At 43.0% G+C, this 21693-nt stretch overlaps 1 long non-coding RNA gene across 3 annotated transcripts in view; it reads right to left on the bottom strand.

Moving 5' to 3' along the window:
- LOC138846800 (uncharacterized) overlaps window positions 1-21693 on the bottom strand; it is a 773267-nt gene that overhangs the window by 406435 nt on the left and 345139 nt on the right. For all 3 annotated transcript variants that reach the window (XR_016225367.1, XR_016225366.1, XR_016225369.1), the window contains exon 4: window positions 16871-16938. This is a non-coding gene — a long non-coding RNA (uncharacterized LOC138846800). The remainder of the gene's footprint in view (window positions 1-16870; window positions 16939-21693) is intronic.

The raw sequence follows: 21693 nt of genomic DNA, 5'->3' as shown, positions 1-21693 counted from the left end.
CAGCGCAGTGGCGTAGTGGGTAAAGCCGCCGTCTGCAGTGCCAGCATCCCATATGACTTCCAGTTCGAGTCCTGGCAGCTCCACTTCCAACCCAGCTCTCTGCTATGGCCTGGAAAAGCAGTAGAAGATGGCCCAAGCCCTGGGGCCCCTGCACCCATGTGGAAGACCTGGAAGAAACTCCTGGCTTCGGGTTGGCGCAGCTCCCACCTTTGCGGCCAATTGGGGAGTGAACCAGTGGATGGAAGACCCCCCCCCTCTCTTTCTTTCTTTGTCTCTCTCACTCTGTAACTCTTTCAAATAAATAAATAAATCTAAAAAAAAAAAAAAAAAAGGACATGCAAGAACTCTGAGCCCGTCACCTGCCTTCGCAAACACAGATCTCAGAATTAGGAGCTTTCTGGTAGAGGGAAAAACGTGAGCGAGGGAGGGTTAAGAAGAGCGAAGGAGATTAAGAGGTGGAGGGAATACTGGAGAAAGAGTCTGAGAGATGGAAAAATGAGCCTAAATGACAAAAGGCAGGGCTGGATGGATTTTACTGATAGGAAAGTCTGCCCAAACCCACATGGCCCCCACAGCACACACCTGGGCTTGGTAACACGTGGAGTATCTCAAGGAGGGAGAGAGCCACCCCAAACACAGAGCGTCGTACTCATATGTGGGCCGACACACTGCACACACTGCAGACCGGCATCCCTCCAACAGCATATGGACCAGCATGCATGGCCAGCAGCCCTGGCCGTCACAGGAACTGGGCAGGGGCAGGACCCTAACGCAGCTTCAACCAAAGTCAGCCTTTTGCCATCTAATGAAAACCTGCTTTTCCTTTTTTTGTGTGAGGGTGTCAGGTTCCATTAGATGCCACAGACAACTGGGCTCTGAGAAGAATGGGGGCTCGCTCTCACCAAGGCAAATGGAGGAGAGCAGCAATTCCTAAACATTATCATCACAGGTTCCCCAGGGCAGCCAGGACTCCCCGACTCCCAGGGTCTTAACATCCCTGAGGAGGGGGCGGCAGGCTATAGTGTCAGTGGTCTGGAGGGATTTCAGGCTCCTCTGAAATGCCGTGTTCCTAGTTAAGTGGATACGTAAGTTCACTAGGCAAGCAAAATAGCAAACACCATGGTCGGCTAGGGGCTTGCCGCCCAACGGGACAAGACCTCACTGTCCTGGTGGGTGGCAGCAGTCTCTCTGTGCACATTCATCTGGGTGTGTATCACATAACACGCTTTCGACTGCACACGGTTCCAAAATACTTAATACAAGTTTCCTTATTAGCAGCAAGTGGGGCTGTCGGAGCTTAAGAAAGCCATTTAATAAAAATAGAGCCACCCAAATGAACGTGGATTGAAAAAACATTTAGATTGATGGAGCCAGGTTGGCCACTGTAATTACAGAAGGTGTATCATTTCCTAAGCACTCTCTGCATTAAGTGTGTGCCATACATTTATCAGACATAATTAGCACTTTAGGTGACAATGATTTGATTTCTTTCCTTGTAATAAAAGCCCTCTATGTTGGCATATACACGCAGAATGGGAAATTGAACACTGTTGCTGTTTATTACCCCCAGGCAAAATTTAGGACAAACCAGGGAAAACACGAAGAGGGCTCACCAAGCAGCCCCTTTGTGAGTTTTGCAAACACAAAAAGAAAATAGTTCAATAAAAGCTTTTAAGGATCACAGTCAAACGTGGGCTTTTGGAAAGCAAAGGAAATGTCTGGAACATTTCTCTCCTTTCAAAGTCCGCATTTAACTTTTTCTTTCAGATGTGAACAAACCCACACTAAATTGATTCGTCGGCACAGCCGCGACACTGGGCACAGTGAAATGACTGCGTGTGAACCGGGGCGGTGTTTGTGCTGCCTCCTCCAAGGGGACGGGAGAAGGGAACCGTTTACAAAATTATCGCAAATAAATATTGATCCTCGCCATTTCCCCACTGCCACAATCAGGCAGCACGTTAATCCATTTCTCTGGTGGATTAAAGTATCTCTATGAATGTGAAGGGTACTTTTTATAAGGGAAAATGAGACATGAAAATGCAAGTTGCTGATCTATTGTGGACGGCTCCTAACAGATGCCACGTCCCCTTGAAACCTGCGGCTGAGGAGAACGCCTGTGGGAACTTACGCTTGCACATATCAATCTTCTTGAAAAGTCATTTTCTGCTCTTTTTCATCAAAATCAAAATGTGACAATTGGGTTAGCGGATTCCTCTGGCTGCAGAAATTAATTAGAAACTGAATCACAGACAATGATGGCTAAAATAAATATTTCTCAAGGAAATCGAGTGTTATTAACTTAACATAAACGTTCTCACTTACACCGAACTTGCTGACTGCATGCCTAATCCTAAGATTTGTTTTACTAAAATCCTGTCCCACAGATAGCCGCTCATCTCCTGTAGAGATGTGCACGCCAGCCTCTCCTCCAGTGATTCCAACCCCACCCAGGGTCACAGAAGTAAGGAGCACACGGAAGACGCCCAGATTGCTCAGAGCACATCTTAGGATCCTTATGTTACACTTTCTTAAACTTATTTGGACCTTTAATAAATAAAATATATTTTCTTTACTTATGTGGATTCTTACTAAAGAAGAATAGCTTTAAAGAAAGAGCCCTGGTGTTCTTGTGAGCTCTTATCTAAGAAATATATAAATAATAAACCAGAACATGTCAGGAAAGTCTTTGAAATTGTGCTAAGAAGAGCAGAATGTAAAAGAAATTTGCTGGTACGTAACCAATGCTAGAAAAACAAGGATGTGACTGCTTCAAGCTTTTCAGAGTTAACTCAGTGTCATCTGTAAATATGTAAGCAGGAAAGGAGTTCAACAGTTGGATAGACCACATACTTTGCTAAGCAGAGGTTTAAATAAAGGATGTGTGAGGCCGTAGTAAGAGTTTCAGAAAATGACTTCTCTTACCCAATCCTTAACTGAGTCAGGTGGAGGTGAAGGCCACAAATAAAAACACACTATCTGTGTATTGTCCCTGAGAGTGCATATTATTTTATTTCTTCACCCCAAGGAACATTTTGTTTAGATATTCAAGTCTGATTTCTGCAGGTATTCACCTACAGCCTGGGCTTTCTGGTGTGTGTGTGTGTGTGTGTGTGTGTGAAGGCAGGCACGAGGGATCAGAAGTAAAATGCAAACCACGTTCATATCGGGATCTTGGGGTCACCAGGCAAGGCCGTGGATGACACAGATACACCATCCATGATCACGCATCGCGACGTGTGCCAGCGCCCTGTCCAAGCCCCGGCACTACAGCGTGAGATTGTCACCTGTTACAGAAATAATATTTGGTAAAACCAACTAGTTGGTAAGTAGGGTGACGACCAATCATTTGCCCTCGTGTGCAAATGCAAAACCTTTTCCCAGATTTAGTCTGCAGATCATTTTACATCATGGGCAGGAGACTTTTTCCTTTCGAGTGAAAATATTCAATTAAACACCCATGACCTCTGATCACGAAGTTCTTCCTATTAGTGCTCATTAGCTGCATATCTTTTACCCTGACAAGACATGTGCACATGTGTATACCGCTCACACAGGGGACATCAGAAAGCACTCTCCATTTTTCCCCCACAGCCCCCTAGGATGATGTGGGAGCCTCGTGTCAAAAACCCTCACTTTAGAACAATAAATAAATAAACCAGCCACAGCCTTCCCGGGGCTGGCCAACTCTAGCATAAGTAATTCAAGAGGCTGAGAGATGCCAGATAAATTTGATTACTATAAAAGATGGGAATATGTTTCTTTCCTTTGAGAATTCACAAAAAGGGGTCAAAAACAAAGCAATGCTGAAAGCGAACAATTTCATTTTGCCTGCAATTCAAGGCGAAAATTCAAAGGCAATTTTGCAGGAACATTTTATCACAATTTTATAGACCCTCATTTCCTGCACACATCACAATCTTTAATTTCTGAAAGAGGAAAGCGGGAAAAGGGGGGTGGGCGGGGGAGAGGGGGTGAGGAGGCTGAGACCAACCGTGAGGGGCTTTTTCTTCTTCTTTAAGATATAAATGCAGATATTTATAAAGCAGTGAGAGATTTGTAAATCTTTCTTCAAAGCTGAACCTACTGCTGGGATTGTGATTTGCTAAAAGCTGCTATAGGCATACTCCAAAACTCAGCAGGGTCGTCCCTCCCCTTCCAAAAAAATAAAAAAGAAAGGAGGTGAGGAGGGGGCGGCGAGAAAGCCACTCTGATTAGTGGTGTCTCGACAGACATGAGAGTTTGAGTAAAGTGTTTCCATTTTACGCCTTTTCTCTGCATCATATATATGTGTATATATATACACACATACACACATTTATGTATATATATATATATATATATAATTTTTTCCCTTTCCAAATACACAAAAAGATTTAAAACTCAATATCTCACTTCCCATCTTTGTGTTGGCCTCTCCTTGACATTTGGTTGAAAATGGCACACCATTTCTCAAAGGCGAGATACTAAGTGGACCACTGGAAGGTCAGTCCAAGGACAAACGCAGCCGGCACCAGTCCAAGGCCGTCCTGACCAGCACTTTTCCCCACCCTGCAGGTCTCTTCTGGCATAAGCGGAGGTGCAGCTCCCTGGAGGCACACAGATCTGGTTTCTACTTCCAACCTAGCCAGTTCCATGTGGGGTCTCAGAGGAAAGCCCCATGCTTTCCCTAACTTCCTAGAGAGAGTGAGCTTTGTCCTGGTTTCTGGGGGTTGCAAGGATAACAGAAAGCTGTAAGGGTTTGAAAGAACTTGGCTCATTTTGTAGTGATGCAGCCCCAGGACCCAACATGTGTCTGGGACAGAGGAGATGCTAAACAAGCATTTGTTAATGAAGAAACGAATGTACTTGGGAAAGCGTTAGCTGTGAAAGTCACACTGAAACTATAATCAAAGATATTAAAATGAACTCAGTGATGCGCAGCGCCGAGAAACGACTGCTTCTGAGCAGGGACTGGACAGGTTTCAGGACCTGCAGGCATTTCTTCCTCACAGGAGCGATAACCTCTATGTGCTGAGACCTCGTGCATCCCAGCCTCACGCACACATCCGTGCACGCGCCATAGTCAAAGATGCAAGAGGCTGCCCGGCTCAGTGGGACTTTGGGGAGCAGGGCCCATGTGCAGATGCAGCAAGGTGACTTCAGCTTTCTCTCTACACCTACTGTTTTCAGAGACAAGTGGATACAGAATAATGTATGGAAAAGTGGTTTAGGAAAAGAAGAAGGGGGAGGGAAACACAGGAGAACAGGAAAATCCTGTTGCCGGTCACTGGTTTTCGAACTGAACCAGGCATCACTGCCGATGAGGAGGGCAATGTTGCTGCTGCAGTGTTACTGAGCTTGTACCGCGTGTCTGGAGTCCTTGTTTTTGAGGGAAAATCCTGGGCTGGGCCCCCATTGTTTAGGGCTCACCTAAAGTCCCAAGGAGCACGCAGGACTACCAGCAACAGAGGAGGGGGGTTTCGACATCCACATCTACTACAAAAATCAAAGATGGTTTACCTTGAAAGTTGAAGGCTCTATACACAGCATAGGGTTGTTTATACTGTTGTGCCACGTAACAGCCACATAATTAAATCCTACCAGAAATCTACTTTTTAAAATGTTGGTCCCTGATTCAGTGATTACTGGTTACAAGAAAAGTCAATCAGCACCCACACATAGCCACAGATCCACCCGGAAGGTTCAGATCCCACAGGAGTTGCCATCTTGGACTTTCTTTTGTTAAGAAGCAATCACATTCATTGAACTACCAAGAGATCGACAATAATACCCTTGGTGCCCGGTGGGTATCAGTGAAGATGAAACAGCACAAACCTTACACGCAACCGTTTAAAGGACGGCCATCTGGTTACACACAGACCAAAATAAACAGGGAAATGTACAAACAAGGCACCAAAAAGGAAACATCAACGAAGCAGTCAGATACACCCAAAACAAAAACAACTGCAAGTGGAAGCACCTTTCTTCTTACGAATAAGCAGTGACCAATGCCATGGAAATCAACACAGTGGGTGCCAGGGACCACCGGGCAAAGGGCTCCCCAGCTCACTATTATACTTCTGAGAGGCGTGGCCACGTTCCAGAGAGAGGGTGCTGGGTCTCCCAGGGTAACAGAAATTTTTTTTCTAGCAAGGAAAAGGACATGGAGGTAGGACCACAACCTGTGAAAATGAATAAATTTCAGGGTATCTGTTTCACTAAGATAATATATTTTGGAATTACATAGGAGACAAATAATTTTAAAACTCACAGAGAGATGGCTAGGCACCATGGGACACTAAATGATTATGAGTTTTTTTTTTTTTTTTTTTTTTTTTTTTTTACTGTGCCATACGGCCAGTTTTCTTATCTGTCTTCCATAACCTGAGTGGAAGTTGGAGACATGGGTGGGAGAGTTCAATCAGATCTGGAAACATCGATGTGCAGACTGGCTTAAAGTATCCACTTTTCTACATTCTACAAAGCCAGTAGACCCTTATATCTCTCCTGGCAGAGAAGTTACCTCAGAGTCCATCACGTCATATCTGTGATTCTAAGGGCCATGAACTTGGATACGAAAGAGTCAATCCTTTGCAAGTTGCGCTTATTTACGCACAAAATACGTATGCTTCGCAGATAGCTCATACTGTGAAATACAGGGTCTTTGTACGTCTCCACAGTAACACTAAAGGAGTGTTAAAGATGCCTTCAGGGGCTGATAGAAGTTGAACAAAGCCTCCTAAGTTGGAGAAGATGCTCCCATGTGAAACATTAAGGATTCTCCCACCGGGCACAAACATGAGGTCACCATGTCACATCTGTGAACATCAGACTGTCAACCGCCTCACTTTAAACTTGGCCTGATTGAAGATACATTATATGAAAGCAAATTCCTCTATTTTAGTGCACAACTGCAAGAGTTTTGTCAAATGGATCATCCCACAGAGCCAAGACACCAAGATCCGTCTCTGCTCCCTCAAAACTCCCTGTACTCCTAGACCACTCCAGTCCACAGAAACCTCCAATCTGTTCTCGCTACCTGCATTTCTGCCTTTTCCAAGATGCAGTGTAAGTAGAATCAACAGCATTGGCTTTTCTTCTTATGATTTATTTATTTGTTTGAAAAGCGCAGTTACAGAGGAAAAAAGAAAGACAGAAAAAGAGAGACAGAAAATCTTCCATCTGCTGGTTCATTCCCCAAATGGCCACAATGGCCAGGGCTGGGCCAGACCTAAGCCAGGAGGTTCTTCCAAGTGGGTACGGGGGTCTAAGCACTTCTGCCATCCTCTGTTGCTCTCCTAGGTGCATTAGCAGGGAGCAGGATCAGAAGTGGAGCACCCAGGACTCGAACCAGCACCCACATGGGATTGAAGAACCTTAAAAATCAAACCAAGATGGAGTGACTTAAGCTAACACTATTAAAAACAAGAAGTCACCTTTGCCCCAAATAAAATTAAAGTTTAAAAATTATAGGCCTAAACTTTTTCCCCCAAAGCTAAAATTAGGTGCAGCTATAAAAATAAGGAATCCTATGCTTAGCTAGCTGCGACACTTGTGCCTGGCTGTGCTAAGACCTAACCCAGTTTGTATGCCTCCTAATACTCAAATAACAGTGTAGGAAGCGGGACGCTGCTCTCCCTCCAGGGGAACGAAGGGAGCAAGACATCGTCCCCCTCAGGGTGAACAAGATGACGATGACAGGGAAAGGAACTGCTAAAGAAGTAAACAACAAAATGGCGACGAGGTGCATGTGGAAGACGCATGCCGTTCACATGATCAGCTCACGGATTGGACTGCTGTGTGCATGGACACTATAGTGCTTTTGATTGGTCGCTGCGGGTATATAAACCGTGTGGCTCTGTGCTGGGGGCGCTCTCTGGACTCCCAAGTTCAGGAGGCCCGTCTGCGCAGACGCTGAATAAATCCTCTTGCTTTTGCATCAGCTGGTCTGGACTCTGAGTCTTTGAGGTGTACCTCTCGACGTGTTAGCATCCTCACTCCGAGGGTCTAACAGGATGATGGCAACACAGGTTATAGCCTAATGCACTGAACAACGATGCCAGCCCTGCTTCGAGACTGTTCTGTCTAGCTTCTGATGCATGTGAGATATATTCATGTTTGTTGTGTGGGTCGGTAGACCATTACTTTTTGTTGCTGAATACTGTTCCACTGTGCACGTATAGATATATCACTATGTACCCACTGAACAGTAGAAGGACAGTTGGACTGCTTCCAGGCTCAGTCAATTATGAATAAAGCCACAACAGATGCCCACATACAGGTTTTTGTGTGATCTAAGTTTTAAAAACCCTCCTAGGAGGCACCTGGCCCCTGGCTTGGGGTGAACCAACGGAAGGAAGACCTTTCTTTCTGTCTCTCTCTCTCACTGTCTATAACTCTACCTGTCAAATAAATAAACAATTTAAAATTTTAAAAATTAAAAAAAATCCTCTGAGACACATCCACACAAGTGGGCTTGCTGGGACCTGTATGTTTCACTTTATTTTTAAAAGTTGCTGAATTGTTTTCCTAAATGTGCCATTTTGTATTCTACCAGCACATACGAATGTAGGGTCTTTTGGTTGGCATAAGAAGTTAGAGAACTGCTAAGTAAAAATGACTTTAAAGGTGCTCAAGAAAAATATGGAACCCTTATATCCGGAACTACAAGCCTATTTAGAAGAGTTGCATCGATAGCAGGGAAAGCTACGATACCAGTTACAGAAAGATTAGCACTAAATTTAATTGCACCTAATAAAATGAATCAACACAGTCTCACTAATGATTCCTTAGGTGGGAATCTAGTTTAGGAGCCACAAACCCCTTTAGTCTGAAGTTTGGACATTACCAAGGGCATCATGCTAGCGTGGCTTGCACTGCTGTCTCGGTCTACTCTTGCCCTCACCTCCATGCCCCTGTGCCAATCTCAGATTCCCTGGAGGTCTAGTTCAAGTACCACCCTCCCTCAAAGCATTCTGGCCAATAACCAATTCCTTCACCAAATCCCTACAACTCTTCCTGCTAAGTTAGAACCTCATTATACACGGCATAGCTAGTGTTTTATTTATACCACATGCATTCATTTTAGCTTCTTGAGAATCGTAAGCCCTTTCTCTCTGTCTCTCTCTCTCACTGTCCACTCTGCCTGTCAAAAAATTAAAAAATAAATAAATAAATAAAAGAAAAGAAAAGAAAGGCCGGCACCGTGGCTCAATAGGCTAATCCTCCACCTAGCGGCGCCGGCACACCGGGTTCTAGTCCCGGTCGGGGCGCCGGATTCTGTCCCGGTTGCCCCTCTTCCAGGCCAGCTCTCTGCTGTGGCCAGGGAGTGCAGTGGAGGATGGCCCAAGTGCTTGGGCCCTGCACCCCATGGGAGACCAGGATAAGTACCTGGCTCCTGCCATCGGATCAGCGCGGTGCGCCGGCCGCGGTGGCCACTGGAGGGTGAACCAACGGCAAGGAAGACCTTTCTCTCTGTCTCTCTCTCTCACTGTCCACTCTGCCTGTCAAAAAATTAAAAAATAAATAAATAAATAAAAGAAAAGAGAATCGTAAGCTTCCTCTGCTAGGTCTGCCCCTAGACAATGACTCGCCTGCCCCACCTTCCAAGTCAGGGTAGATCTGTGTGTGCCAGAGTGTTTGTGGTACAAGTGTCCTTCACAATCAAGGGCAAATGCACTCATCACGACAAATGTCCAAGAAGACAAAGAAACACACAACTCCAGAGTTAATCCAGCTCTTCTGAGATGCTAAGTGCACATAAAGCAACTTGTCTCTACATTTTGCCGTGGATCTGGCTTAACTCAATTCAATGAGAAACTGCCACTTGACCTCTAGACAGTCGTCTGAATGGAAGAAGATGACACCATCACACTTTGCTGGTTGGTCCTCCCATGTCAACCTAGAGACCCAGTAAAGCCCCTGTGTTTTTAAGATAAAAAGTGGGGTGGGGGACAAGCACCTATTCGACTGAGTGGCTAATATGTCAGCTGGGACACCGGGACCTTGGCTCCCAAACCAGCTTCTTGCTCATCTACACCTTGGGGGGCAGCAGGTGATGGCTCAGACAGTTGGGTCCCTGCCACACAGGAGGGAGACTGGGAATAAGTTCTAGGCTGCTGGCTTCAGCCTGGCCCACCCTCACTGTTGTGGGCATTTGGGGAGTGAACCGCAGGATAGGAGCTCCTTGTCAAATAAAATTACAAAGAAAGCAAAGGGATAGGCATGCATTAAAAGAAGCCAACCACGTAAAGAGGGCTCAGAAAGACTTGTGGGGAGCACTATTGCCATCATGCAAAAGTCATGCAAAAATCTTAACACAAAGGCCCGATTGCTAAGGAAGTAAAGAGCACTGTTGTGTTTTACCTGCCCTTCCTCTTCACTAGGTCTGGACAAAGACCTATATGAACTAATTTCACTTTAGCTTCCACAGAGCTTGCTTCCTGATCTCTCAGATGTCAGCCCAGTGCTACTGAGACGGTGGCAGCGTTATTGAGAAATGTCCTAACCAAACCCCAAACAGCTTTGCTGGGGCATATTATTAAATCTCAGAAAATCACCTTTTATACCTTTATTTAAAACTGTGATCTTGAGCTAAGCTGTTGTACTCGGCTGTGTCCCTTTAACCTAGGGAGCTTGCTGCCAAAAAAATATTATTGAGGCTAACAGCTTAATAAGTTTTATAGAAGATTAAATATTTATATGAATAAAAATAGCACCTGCAGCGACACCAGGAAGGATAAAATTACAAGGGCTATGAAATCTTCATGCTTCAGGGCATAAATTGCTTACCCGCTGGATGAGGTGGTTTCTCTCAGGGAACAACACTGCTCTGCTGAATACGCCCTCCAGAGAAGTGTTTCGACTCCCCTCACTCGCAGGACCAAGGATTACAGCAGAAAGACCATGCAGCAGGTGCACTGTAACCAGCTCAAGTTGGACCTGATCTTAGGAGGTGGACTTGACATCACACCAGTCTAAAATACAAAAACAAGGGTGCAAGAGGGAGAAGCCAACAACTTCCCTCCAATGGACTAAGAATAAAATGAAACAAAATCACAAAAGATTGAAGAGCTCAGGAGGGCAAACAGGTCCTAGCCTTGGTGGTCATTACGGACACCTGGTAGTCAAGAAGCGAGGACCTCACCCCCACAGCCAGGAAAGACCAGATGGCAAGAAAGGGGCTCAAGCAACCACTGAGACTAAGTCTTTTTTTTTTCTTTGCTATTATCCCCAAAGCAGAAATGGAACATGACAATTATCAACAAGACCTTGTTCTGTTCACCTTGCTAGCGTGAAGGCCATGACTGGACTGGAGAGGGAAACAACAGGACAAACAGAAGGAGCAGAAGCAAGAGAAACTCATCAAGTATGTGTGCTGATTTTCAGAGGCCAGACTGAAATTCTCCCAGTGACAAACTCTACAATGACATTTGCAAATGACTTTTTATTTTTGTCCATAGAGATTATAGGAATAACAGTAAATATCCATCAGTCCATTTTATCAATAAAATATTCAACAAAGGGTAGCATCCAGCCAGGCAGAGTAGGGTAATAAGGTTAATCACTGTTAGCTTTCAGTGACAATTCACTTGACTTTGCAAGTTTAGATAACCCAACATGCACAAACATTCTGCAGTGACTAATACAACCTGATGCTCGGCGGCATAATTAGTTGCTTTCCAGAGAAGGATTATTTAAGCAAGAGCTGCGGGCTGCAGAAGGATGCTCGTGCTCACAAGAGTGTATGCAAGTGCGTGATGGGTGGCCCAGCGAATGGCTCCGTGAACAAAGAACTCCTGTGGATTTTAATAACACTGATCCACTTATGAATCATAAATCAAATGGGAACCCTCTTGCAGTTCGAAGATTTCCAAGACTTCTGGGGAGAATGCTCCAACAGAGCAGCATGGTATCGGTCAGGATTAACCACATTTGCTCACTATTAAAAAAAAAAAAACCAACAAGGTTTTGCATCCTTGGATGGGTGGTGGCAGGGACAAGGAAAAATACAACAATGGGAATGGTGAGGGGAAGGGGCGAGGCCACCAGCAGAGCCTGAGACAGGGGTCTTTCAGAGTCCAGAGCTTCACACAGCTTTACCCAGAGACGGTAAGAGCTGAGATGAGCAGGGAAATGCAGGCGGCTAACGGTGAGCATCATCACCTAACCAGGCAGACAAATAACTGCTTGGTATCAACAGGAGCCGCTGCTTATTATTTTTAGAAAACCTTTAATTTAATGCATATTTTCTTTGCTGAAAAGGAAATAGTGATATTAACAAATTGGTTTTATTTCTAACCTGGCAGGCTGCCTGCCGTGGAATGTAAATACACGTACACGGGAGCTGGGATTAGCATTTATGGGAGAAAAAGAGTAGTCAATATTTTAATGAGGAAGTCTAAGAAAGCAATTGCATGAAATACACTCCGATGTCACAGGGGAGCTTTTTAAGTTAAGCCAACTAGTTCCAAATTACTGCTTTTCTCAGCTTTCCTTTAAGGGAAGTTTAGACTTACTCAGAAAAAAAATAACTGTGGCATTTAGTTTTAAATATCATAAAATAGCTGTAATATTCTTCTCGATAAATACATACGTTAACCTATATACATCTCTCTAACTCTACATACAAAAAAGAAGCTCTGCCTCACCGTTCTTCGCTTCAATGGCCCATCCAACAGTGCCATCCTTTTGAGTTTTTCAGACAGAAATACAAGGTGAAGAAAACGGATATTACCCAAGAATGTGGGTAGAACTGAGGAAATAAAACTACACACCAGTCAACCCAGGTCACCAAAGCAAACAGAAACCAGTGACAGTTGAGGAACAGGAAAGTAGTGTGTACCAGATTTGGACAGCAGATCCAATCCGTCAGGAAAAACACATCCTACTCACAAAGGAGGTCCCAGAGAAGACACCATGGGGTTAAAAAATTAATCAAAAATCAGAGTCAGTACGTTCTCTGTCTTGGAGAAAACAATTTTCATTTCCAGAAACAATGGGTTCCTTCCCAAAGATGTTGTTATAGCATATGATATACTCAAAGAGAAGAACACCAGAATTCAAGTAGAAATCATTGGTATGTTTTAATTATATATAAAAAAATGTTCTAGAGGCAGAGAGAGAAAAACAAAGAGGAAGAGAGACAGAGAGCGATGGACAGAGAGCTCCCACCTACCAGTTACTCCCTACATGCTCTCAACAGCCAAGGGGAGGCCACGGTTTGGCTGAGACGAAGGAAGGAAGTAGGAAGAGAATCCGTGTCTCCCACAGGACTGGCACGGAACCAACCACCTGCTGCCAACCGGGGTCTGGAATTGAGAGCCAGAGCTGAGAATCAAACCCGGGTACTTCATCGTAGGACAAAGTGCATCTTTAACGTTAGGCCAGCTGCCTGCCCCAGTCAGCAGCATGAGGTAAGAAGCAACTAAATAAAACCAAAAATTAATAAAAACAGATGGAGCCTTAAAAAATAAACCATTTAAAAACGATGTTACTTTTATAAAATAATTTTATATCACAGAGGATATTAAAACATTACTTCACACTGTTAAATAATGAATAAAATAAGGATAAAACATATCAAAAGTTTTTTATGATGCAATTAAGATGGAAATCATTGGAAAATTGAGTTGTAAGTATGTTTATAAGTAAACAACAGAAACAAAGCACACAACTTAAGAAGCCACTGAGAAAACTGAAAATGGAAATAGTAAGAACATTCAAAAAGTATTTCTTCAAAAACTATTAAGAAAAAGATATTACAAGTGAGAAAAGTGATTTTTTTTTTTTATTTTTGACAGGCAGAGTGGACAGTGAGAGAGAGAGACAGAGAGAAAGGTCTTCCTTTTGCCGTTGGTTCACCCTCCAATGGCCGCCGCGGCCGGCGCGCTGCGGCCTGCGCACCGCGCTGATCCGATGGCAGGAGCCAGGAGCCAGGTGCTTTTCCTGGTCTCCCATGGGGTGCAGGGCCCAAGCACCTGGGCCATCCTCCATTGCACTCCCTGGCCACAGCAGAGGGCTGGCCTGGAAGAGGGGCAACCGGGACAGAATCCGGCGCCCCGAACGGGACTAGAACCCGGTGTGCCGGCGCCGCTAGGCGGAGGATTAGCCTAGTGAGCCGCGGCGCCGGCCAGGAAAGTGATTTAACAATTGGCACAAAATTATTTTTTTGAGTTGTAGCAGACTATTTTACATGCAACTAAACAGATTTGAACTCTAGATGAACTGACATTTCAAATCATAAATACAAAACTCCCAAAATATATTCAAGAAGAGATAGAAAACCACCAGGACAGGTCAACAGTCTAGAAAGAAAAGTAGAGGTTTCAGAGAACTCCTCCCCCAAAGGGAACCGGATGTAGACACTAATTCAATCATCCAAGGAAGCAGTCACCACCTCACACCACTACTGAAACTGCTCCAGTCTTGAGAGAAGGACATCATCTTTTTCATTAATATTATGAACCCACAACAACCCTTGTCCAAAAATGAGCCAAAATAATACAAAGAACTATAAAGACAGAAATAATGCATTACATGCAGAAACCCCAAATGGCACGCTCTCATGATGTAGACAGGCTTACCGCTAGGACAAATCCATTGTGAAAAAAGTCTAGCAGTAAGTGGAGAGGTACATTATGCTTCTGATGCAAATACAATGACTCAGCATTAGAGAGATGCCAGTTTTCCTCTAGTAATTTATAAACATGATCCAATTACCACCATCAAAATCCAACACAGAACAACCAGTGCAAAGTCATGGAAATTTTTGAATAGAAGAGAGGGCAAACGTAGCAATACCAAATATCACCAATATCACTTCAATCACACACTTCTTATAGCATTGATAGAAAACTATTTCTACCAGCAAAATTAGACAAAAAAAATCATCATTAAAACTTTGCTGTGCTACATTCATGTAATTTAACAGTATGCCAGGATTAAAAGTTACACTGTAAAAAACCATGGGGGACGTTCAAACCTAATGGCAACTGGGAATAAAATCTGACAAGTCAATCAGATAACAATGTTTTAAAAGAATAAAGTCTAGTTGCAAAGGAAAAATAAAAAATCTTAAAGGATAGACGTTAAATGTAAACAATATAAATAATGTAAATTAAATGCAAACAATGTAAATAATGCCCCATAATGGCATGATACAATTTCTAATTTTACTCTTTATTTTCCCAAAGTTTTCAACACAAAAATGTTCAAACATTTTCATTAAACTATTTTTTTAAAGGTGAAACCTTCTAGAATCTAGCATCCTATTAGTTTCAATATACTGACACAGCACTGAAATTCACACAAAATACATAAAAAGGAAATTTAAGCTATGTGCCAATGGCAAGCATCTGGACATGACTCACCAAAAAAATTATTGGATGTCTGAAGGAAATATTAAAACAAATAGCCCAGGACTGCAGTGATTGCAAAGAACTGTATATATTCGCTCTGCGCACTGGACAGGAATTTTTCATTTCATACATCATTTACAGCTTGCTGCAGTGATTCTGCAAAATCAGTCCACACCATTAGCACACACAGAGAAACACCCAACGTTCCCACTGTCGGGAGACTCAAGTGTTTGGGGCTCTAACGTGCGCAAACATCAGGGCTCACGCCAAGCAGATGCTGCCATGCACACCAGAAAGACAGCACCAGGTGACCACAGATATGGACACAAGATCAAGGGTCAAGGACATCGACTTGTTCAAATCAATAGTCCAAGTCTGCCCTGTGCTCATAGATGCACTTAATTCTAAAAACCACTCGAAATAAATGAAAACAAAATGGTCCAAGTCATAAGCCAATCCCTCCAGAGGGGCTTATTATTTTTTTTAATGAGAACCAACTCTGATTTCTGAAATATTTTATCAAGGCATTTGATGGCAAGCATCTGGTCTACTCAACACCTCATCAAACGAATGTCTGATGCATTCACCACTGTACCTAAGTCCCTGCTCTTTCTTAACAGTGTCGCTATTTTCAAATCAGAGAGCTTGGAAAAGTGTTTTTCCTAGGCAATATAAAATTGTGCTTTGTGTATTTCAGACCAATAAGAAATATATTTCTGGACAATGAAAGGCTCCCAGATGGGAAGTATTTCATGAACTCTTTCTTCCTTTGTGGACAGCCAAGAGAAACAGCCAATGCCAACTGGGTTGTGCTTCCAACAAAGCTAGACACTCAAACTCTATGTCTGTTTCTTCCCTTTTCCTAAAGTAGAAAAACTCACAGCACAATTCCCAGGTGAGTGCATGCACCATGTTTTCAACTCTAGTGATAGGTGTGGAAATGAATTCCAAAAAACAAGCAGCATCCCTGTCACTCCTCTACAGGTTTCCTTATCATCAGGCTTCATTCCTTTCCGGAGCAATGGGAAGTGAGAGCTTTGCTCTGTCTCAGTGAGGAACGCAACCCTGAACCATCCACAGAGGACCCACCAAGACCAGCTCTAAGCAAGCACTGAAATGATAAAACTGACTGACACCCACAGTGCCTGCCTTAGAAACTGCCCAGTATTCCTTCCTTACAGACCAAGAGAATCTTGAGAGATTGGATTCCTTTTTTTTTTTTTCAGGACCAAATATTACATAGTTAGTAAACACAACATCTTCATGTGCAGAGAGTATCAGAGCTCTGTTGAACCAAAATCACCATCAGAAAGATATACAGGCATTTTATAATTAAAGTTAAAAGTTTGATTACTTTTAGGTCATACATATTCCAAATCATTTTGTTTAGGAAGACAAACATGTACCCATCCCATCCCCTCGCTGAAATCAACCTTCCATTGCTTTTAATAAACCAACAACAACAAAATCTCTCAGGGAAATTCCAAGGACAACTTCTAGCATATCCCAACTGGGATGTGTCTACATACCAGTGTGAGAGTTCTTCTTTGATTTCTTCCTCTTCTCGTCTCAGAAGAATTCAAAAAATTCCAAAAACCTATAAATACGAAGAAAAGTTTGATTTAAAAAAGGATTTAGGAAGTAGTAATCAGAATGATCAAAGGGAATTGATAGTGGTTACCTGTGCCGGGGTAAAGATGAGGCCTATTTGGTGTGGAAGTTGATTAAAATCATGCAAGCCATGGAGGTTAAGCTATAATCAATGTTGAATGATTTGCCACAACTCCACATGGAAGTAATGGTGTGGGCATTTGACCTAGCAGTTAAACTGCTAACTAGGATGTCCACATCTCATATCTGAATGCGTGGGGTCAATTCCCATCTCTGGCTCCTGACTCTAGCATCCTGCTATTGCAAACCCCTGAGGCAATGGTGTTTGCATTCCTGCCACCAACAGGGGAGACCCAGGTTGTGTTCCAGGCTCCTGGCTTCAGCCTCACCAGTCTCTTTGTCTCACTCTCTCTCTCAGAATGGTTGTAAAGAATGTCTCCCTCTAGACAGTATGTAATTCATCACTGATTTAAAAGAAAAGCAAATAACAATGATTTTTAGAGACAGTCTATATCCTGGAGATTTTCAATTTTTACTATCACGGGTTTATAATTAAATTTTTGCCTAGTAAACAAATGATGCTTATTAAAACATCAGTGATCTATTTTGAAGCCATCTGTGAGATATATTATAGGTGAATCAAAAATTTCCACAAGACTTGTGGAATGTTAAGGCTATTTCAAAGGTCACTCACTTTCCTCTCAGACTTACAGAGGCTGAGTGGGATATAGGACAATGTGTGTGTGTGTGTGTGTGTGTACACATGCATGCATGTATGTGTGGTCAGAGGATAACCACTGATAAAGTCTAACCAGAGCGTTAAGTCACTGCTTGACCATTTGTAAATATAATCTAAATTAACAAACTAATGTATCATTTCATTTTCTTAAGAGATGTAAATGAGGTCCACACTGTCCCAAATTCCCAGGATGATTTTACAACCTTGTCCTAAAGTCAAAACCTACAAGAGACAACTTATGTGTAGCTGTGTCAGAGCTAACTTACACAACGTGTTCCAGGCACTGTTAAGCAACCCATCATCTCCCTCTGTGACTAAAAGGCAGAGAGATCACCAACACCAGTCAGTCTCAGCATGTCTACAGCAGGGGTCAGAAACACTTTCTGTAAAGGGCCATGTAGTCAGTATTTCCTCCTACAGGGCAATATGGTTTGTGCCACAATGACTCAAGTCTGCCCTCATAAGAGAAGAGCAGGTAGCTGCATTCCGATAAAACTTCATTATGAAAACAACAGGGGAGTCAGATTTGATACATGAGCTATAGTTTGCTGATACTGTTCTAGAGGTTATTGGTAGTGATTATTTGTATTATGTTTCATATGACTTACAAAGACATGGGCACATGTGAAAACGTGAATTTTAAGATGGAATCAGGATATATAGGAACAAAAGGAAAACAAGATGCAGGTTGGTACAGGTACCAGAAGGCTCTGGGCAGCCAGAAGCCCAAGCACAGGTGGTGATATGCTTGCTGGATTGTGGTGGGCACAAGACTGGTTCCCCAATGACATCCAAGTCCTAATCCCCAGAACCTATGAATGCATGAGGTTAATGGCCAGAGGACTGAAGACTGTGTATGTATTGAGGTTGTCATCAGCTGAGCTTAAAATAAAGAGATCAGCATGGGAACTGGAAGGGATGACAAAACGAATCCTGTCTGAGAGCCAACACTTGATTTCAGTCGAGAGAGATCCAGAGCAGGCATTGGACCTCCAGAACTAGATGATAAATCTGTGCTACTATAAGCCTCTAATCTTATGGCAATTTGCTACAGCTCGTATGGAAATTAATGCCTGGGCCTATGATATAACAAAGATTTCTTCACGGTTTTTGTAAGGGGCCCATCAGGTGACAATGTGGATTACCCAGTGAACAAGGAGCTCACGATGAATGTGAGTATACTGGCAAGCTCCCTGGACGAGGTTACTTCCAAAAGCTCATGGGAAACGGAACTAAGTGGCTTTTAAGTCCATATATGTGAAGGGACTACAAAAAGTTCATGAAAAACACACAGTATGAAAAAAGCATGCATAAACTTCAAGTTTTGGGTACCAAAATAAGGTTTAATTCCATTTTCCCACAAACACTTTGAAGTACCTTTTTATCTCCTGCCTAACACATTTGGGTAGGCTGGCGACACAAGAGCCAATCACAGGGCAGCAAGTGCTTTTCTGCAGGGAGTCACTGTCATCAGATCTGAGTGTGTTGTTCTCTAACAGTCTGGCTTAATCTGAAGAACACATCCAGAACCCCTTCAGCAACAGTTTCCCTAGTGTAGGATGCTGTTATATACCAAAAGAGGAGGAAACGTGTTCATAGATGTGCAGGAAAAATGACTTACACCAAATTAAAGTGCCTCTACATTGATCTTGTTTGAATCTTGAATAGGCTTATGTGACCCTCCAAGAGGATAACAACATATTCAGACATTTCCAGATAGGAATCGTTCCATTTCCTGGAATATCGTGACTTCTAGTGCCCTACATAACACATTTCAGGAATCATGTGAGTGACAAACTCAGTGGAATCTTAGGGAATCCTTGTACTGGCTCTAGGATATGAAAGAAAACCACACCCAGAGGAGTTAAGCTCACTGCTCCAGAGCTGCCCCGTGCGTAAGGGTCTCGGCGACTCGTTCATGCTGAAAGCATCCAAGCTGCCGTCCCTCCTTTTGGAACCGGATTCCAGGACTTCCACTCAGTAGGCAGAACTTCCCATACTACTGTGACTTTAGATATGGCTGGACTTGCGTGAGACCCACTGGAATAACTACGAAATGTGTAGCCTGTTTCTGGATTGAATATTCTACCTCTAAGAGAGATCTGAAGTACAAAGTTTGAGTTCTAAAAGCTGATGTCTGAGTTCTAAAATCTAAATCTGTGTGCCTTTGCACAAAGGACGAAGCAGAACACAGCTAAGCAGCTGGGGTGTGCTGAGTGGCTCACACTCTGTCTCCCACCCTGGCCAGAGAGCAGAGAACTCTTTGGGGACGTGTTTGAGAAGTAGCTTAATTGGTAACAGTGCCATTCAGAGGGGAAACAGAATTAGACACACTGCAGCTTTACCTTTAGTTAGACTTTTTTATTTTATTTTATTTTATTTTTTTAAATCTTTTATTTAATGAATATAAATTTCCAAAGTACGACTCATGTGTTACAATGGCTTCCCCCCCCATACCGTCCCTCCCACCCACAACCCTCCCCTTTCCCACTCCCTCTCCCCTTCCATTCACATCAAGATTCATTTTCGATTATCTTAATATACAGAAGATCAGCTTAGTATACCTTAAGTAAGTATTTCAACAGTTTGCTCCCACACAGAAACATAAAGTGAAAAATAATAGATGATTTTTTTTAAATGATGATGAAATCAGATCAGACCTATTGTCATGTTTAATCCCAGTGAGAGTCAAGTTGGGAATTGATAATTTCTTTCTTTTTTTTTTTTTTTTACAGAAGATCAGTTTAGTGTACATTAAGTAAAGATTTCAGTCGTTTGCACCCCCATAGAAACACAAAGTGAAATATACTGTTTGAGTACTCGTTATAGCATTAAGCCTCAGTGTACAGCACGTTAAGGACAGAGATCCTACATGAGGAGTAAGTGCACAGTGACTCCTGTTGTTGACTTTACCAATTGACACTCCTGTTTATGGCATCAGTAATCTCCCTATGCACCAGTTATGAGTTTCCAAGGCTATGGAAGCCCCTTGAGTTCTCCGACTCTTATCTTGTTTAGACACGGTCATAGTCAAAGTGGAGGTTCTCTCCTCCCTTCAGAGAAAGGCACCTCCCTCTTTGAAGACCTGTTCTTTCCACTGGGATCTCACTCACAGAGATCTTTTTGCCAGAAGACTTTTTTATTTTAAAAAACTGCCTACCTTCTGGGTCTTTTATTGCTAGGTAAACTTACACTGTCTAATAAGTGGGGAGAAATGAGATCTAAGCTACGATATCACCCCACATTATGTCTCCTTTCACATCAGAAGCGGAAGTACCATCATCAGCATCTTATGATTTAACAGCTAATATTAAAGATTTCTCTTACATTTGTCACCAAAGGCTTCACAACACTCATAGCTCTGTCATTAAGCCTATTTCTAAAACCAATTTAAAATTCTAAATTCACAAGAGAGACAGGCGTATTTTAGCGGACAAAGAACCAGGGGCTACTACCATCTTAATGTCTGCTATGGTCAAAGTCCTAGGTGGGAACCTCCAGTGTGACTGTGTTAAGATACGGGGCTAGGGAGATGGGTAAGTCATGAGGGTGAAGATCCCCTGAGTGGGCTCATGCCAATTTGGAAGAGGCCCCAGAGACTGGCCTTGCTGCTTTCACCATGTGAATACATGACTGAGATCGTGCCTGGTATGAAGCAAAGAGCACACACTAGATGTGCTGGCACATTGACCTTGAACTTCCCAGCCTTTCAGACTGGAAGAAATGAGTTTCTATTGCTTGTGGGTTACCCCGTCTATTTTGTCAGCAGCCTGAATGGACTATGCCAATGGCCAAGCATAAGTTCTGTGCAAATTAAACCATTTAAAATGACGTGATAAATACTTAACTGAATGATTGGTGCTAGCTATTCCAAGAAATGATAAATTGAATTTAAAGGAGCAAACTATAGAGAAGTTATCTTGATTAATGCTGTACTTCTCTTCACTCAATACACCAGACTAAGACGAGTTACTTGAAACCTCTAAGGATGCCACTACCCTG

Source organism: Oryctolagus cuniculus, chromosome 18 (genome assembly GCF_051225735.1).
Source record: "Oryctolagus cuniculus isolate XC-2025 breed Fujian yellow rabbit chromosome 18, ASM5122573v1, whole genome shotgun sequence".
NCBI lineage: Eukaryota > Metazoa > Chordata > Mammalia > Lagomorpha > Leporidae > Oryctolagus > Oryctolagus cuniculus.
This window is presented reverse-complemented; position numbering and strand designations above follow the sequence as displayed.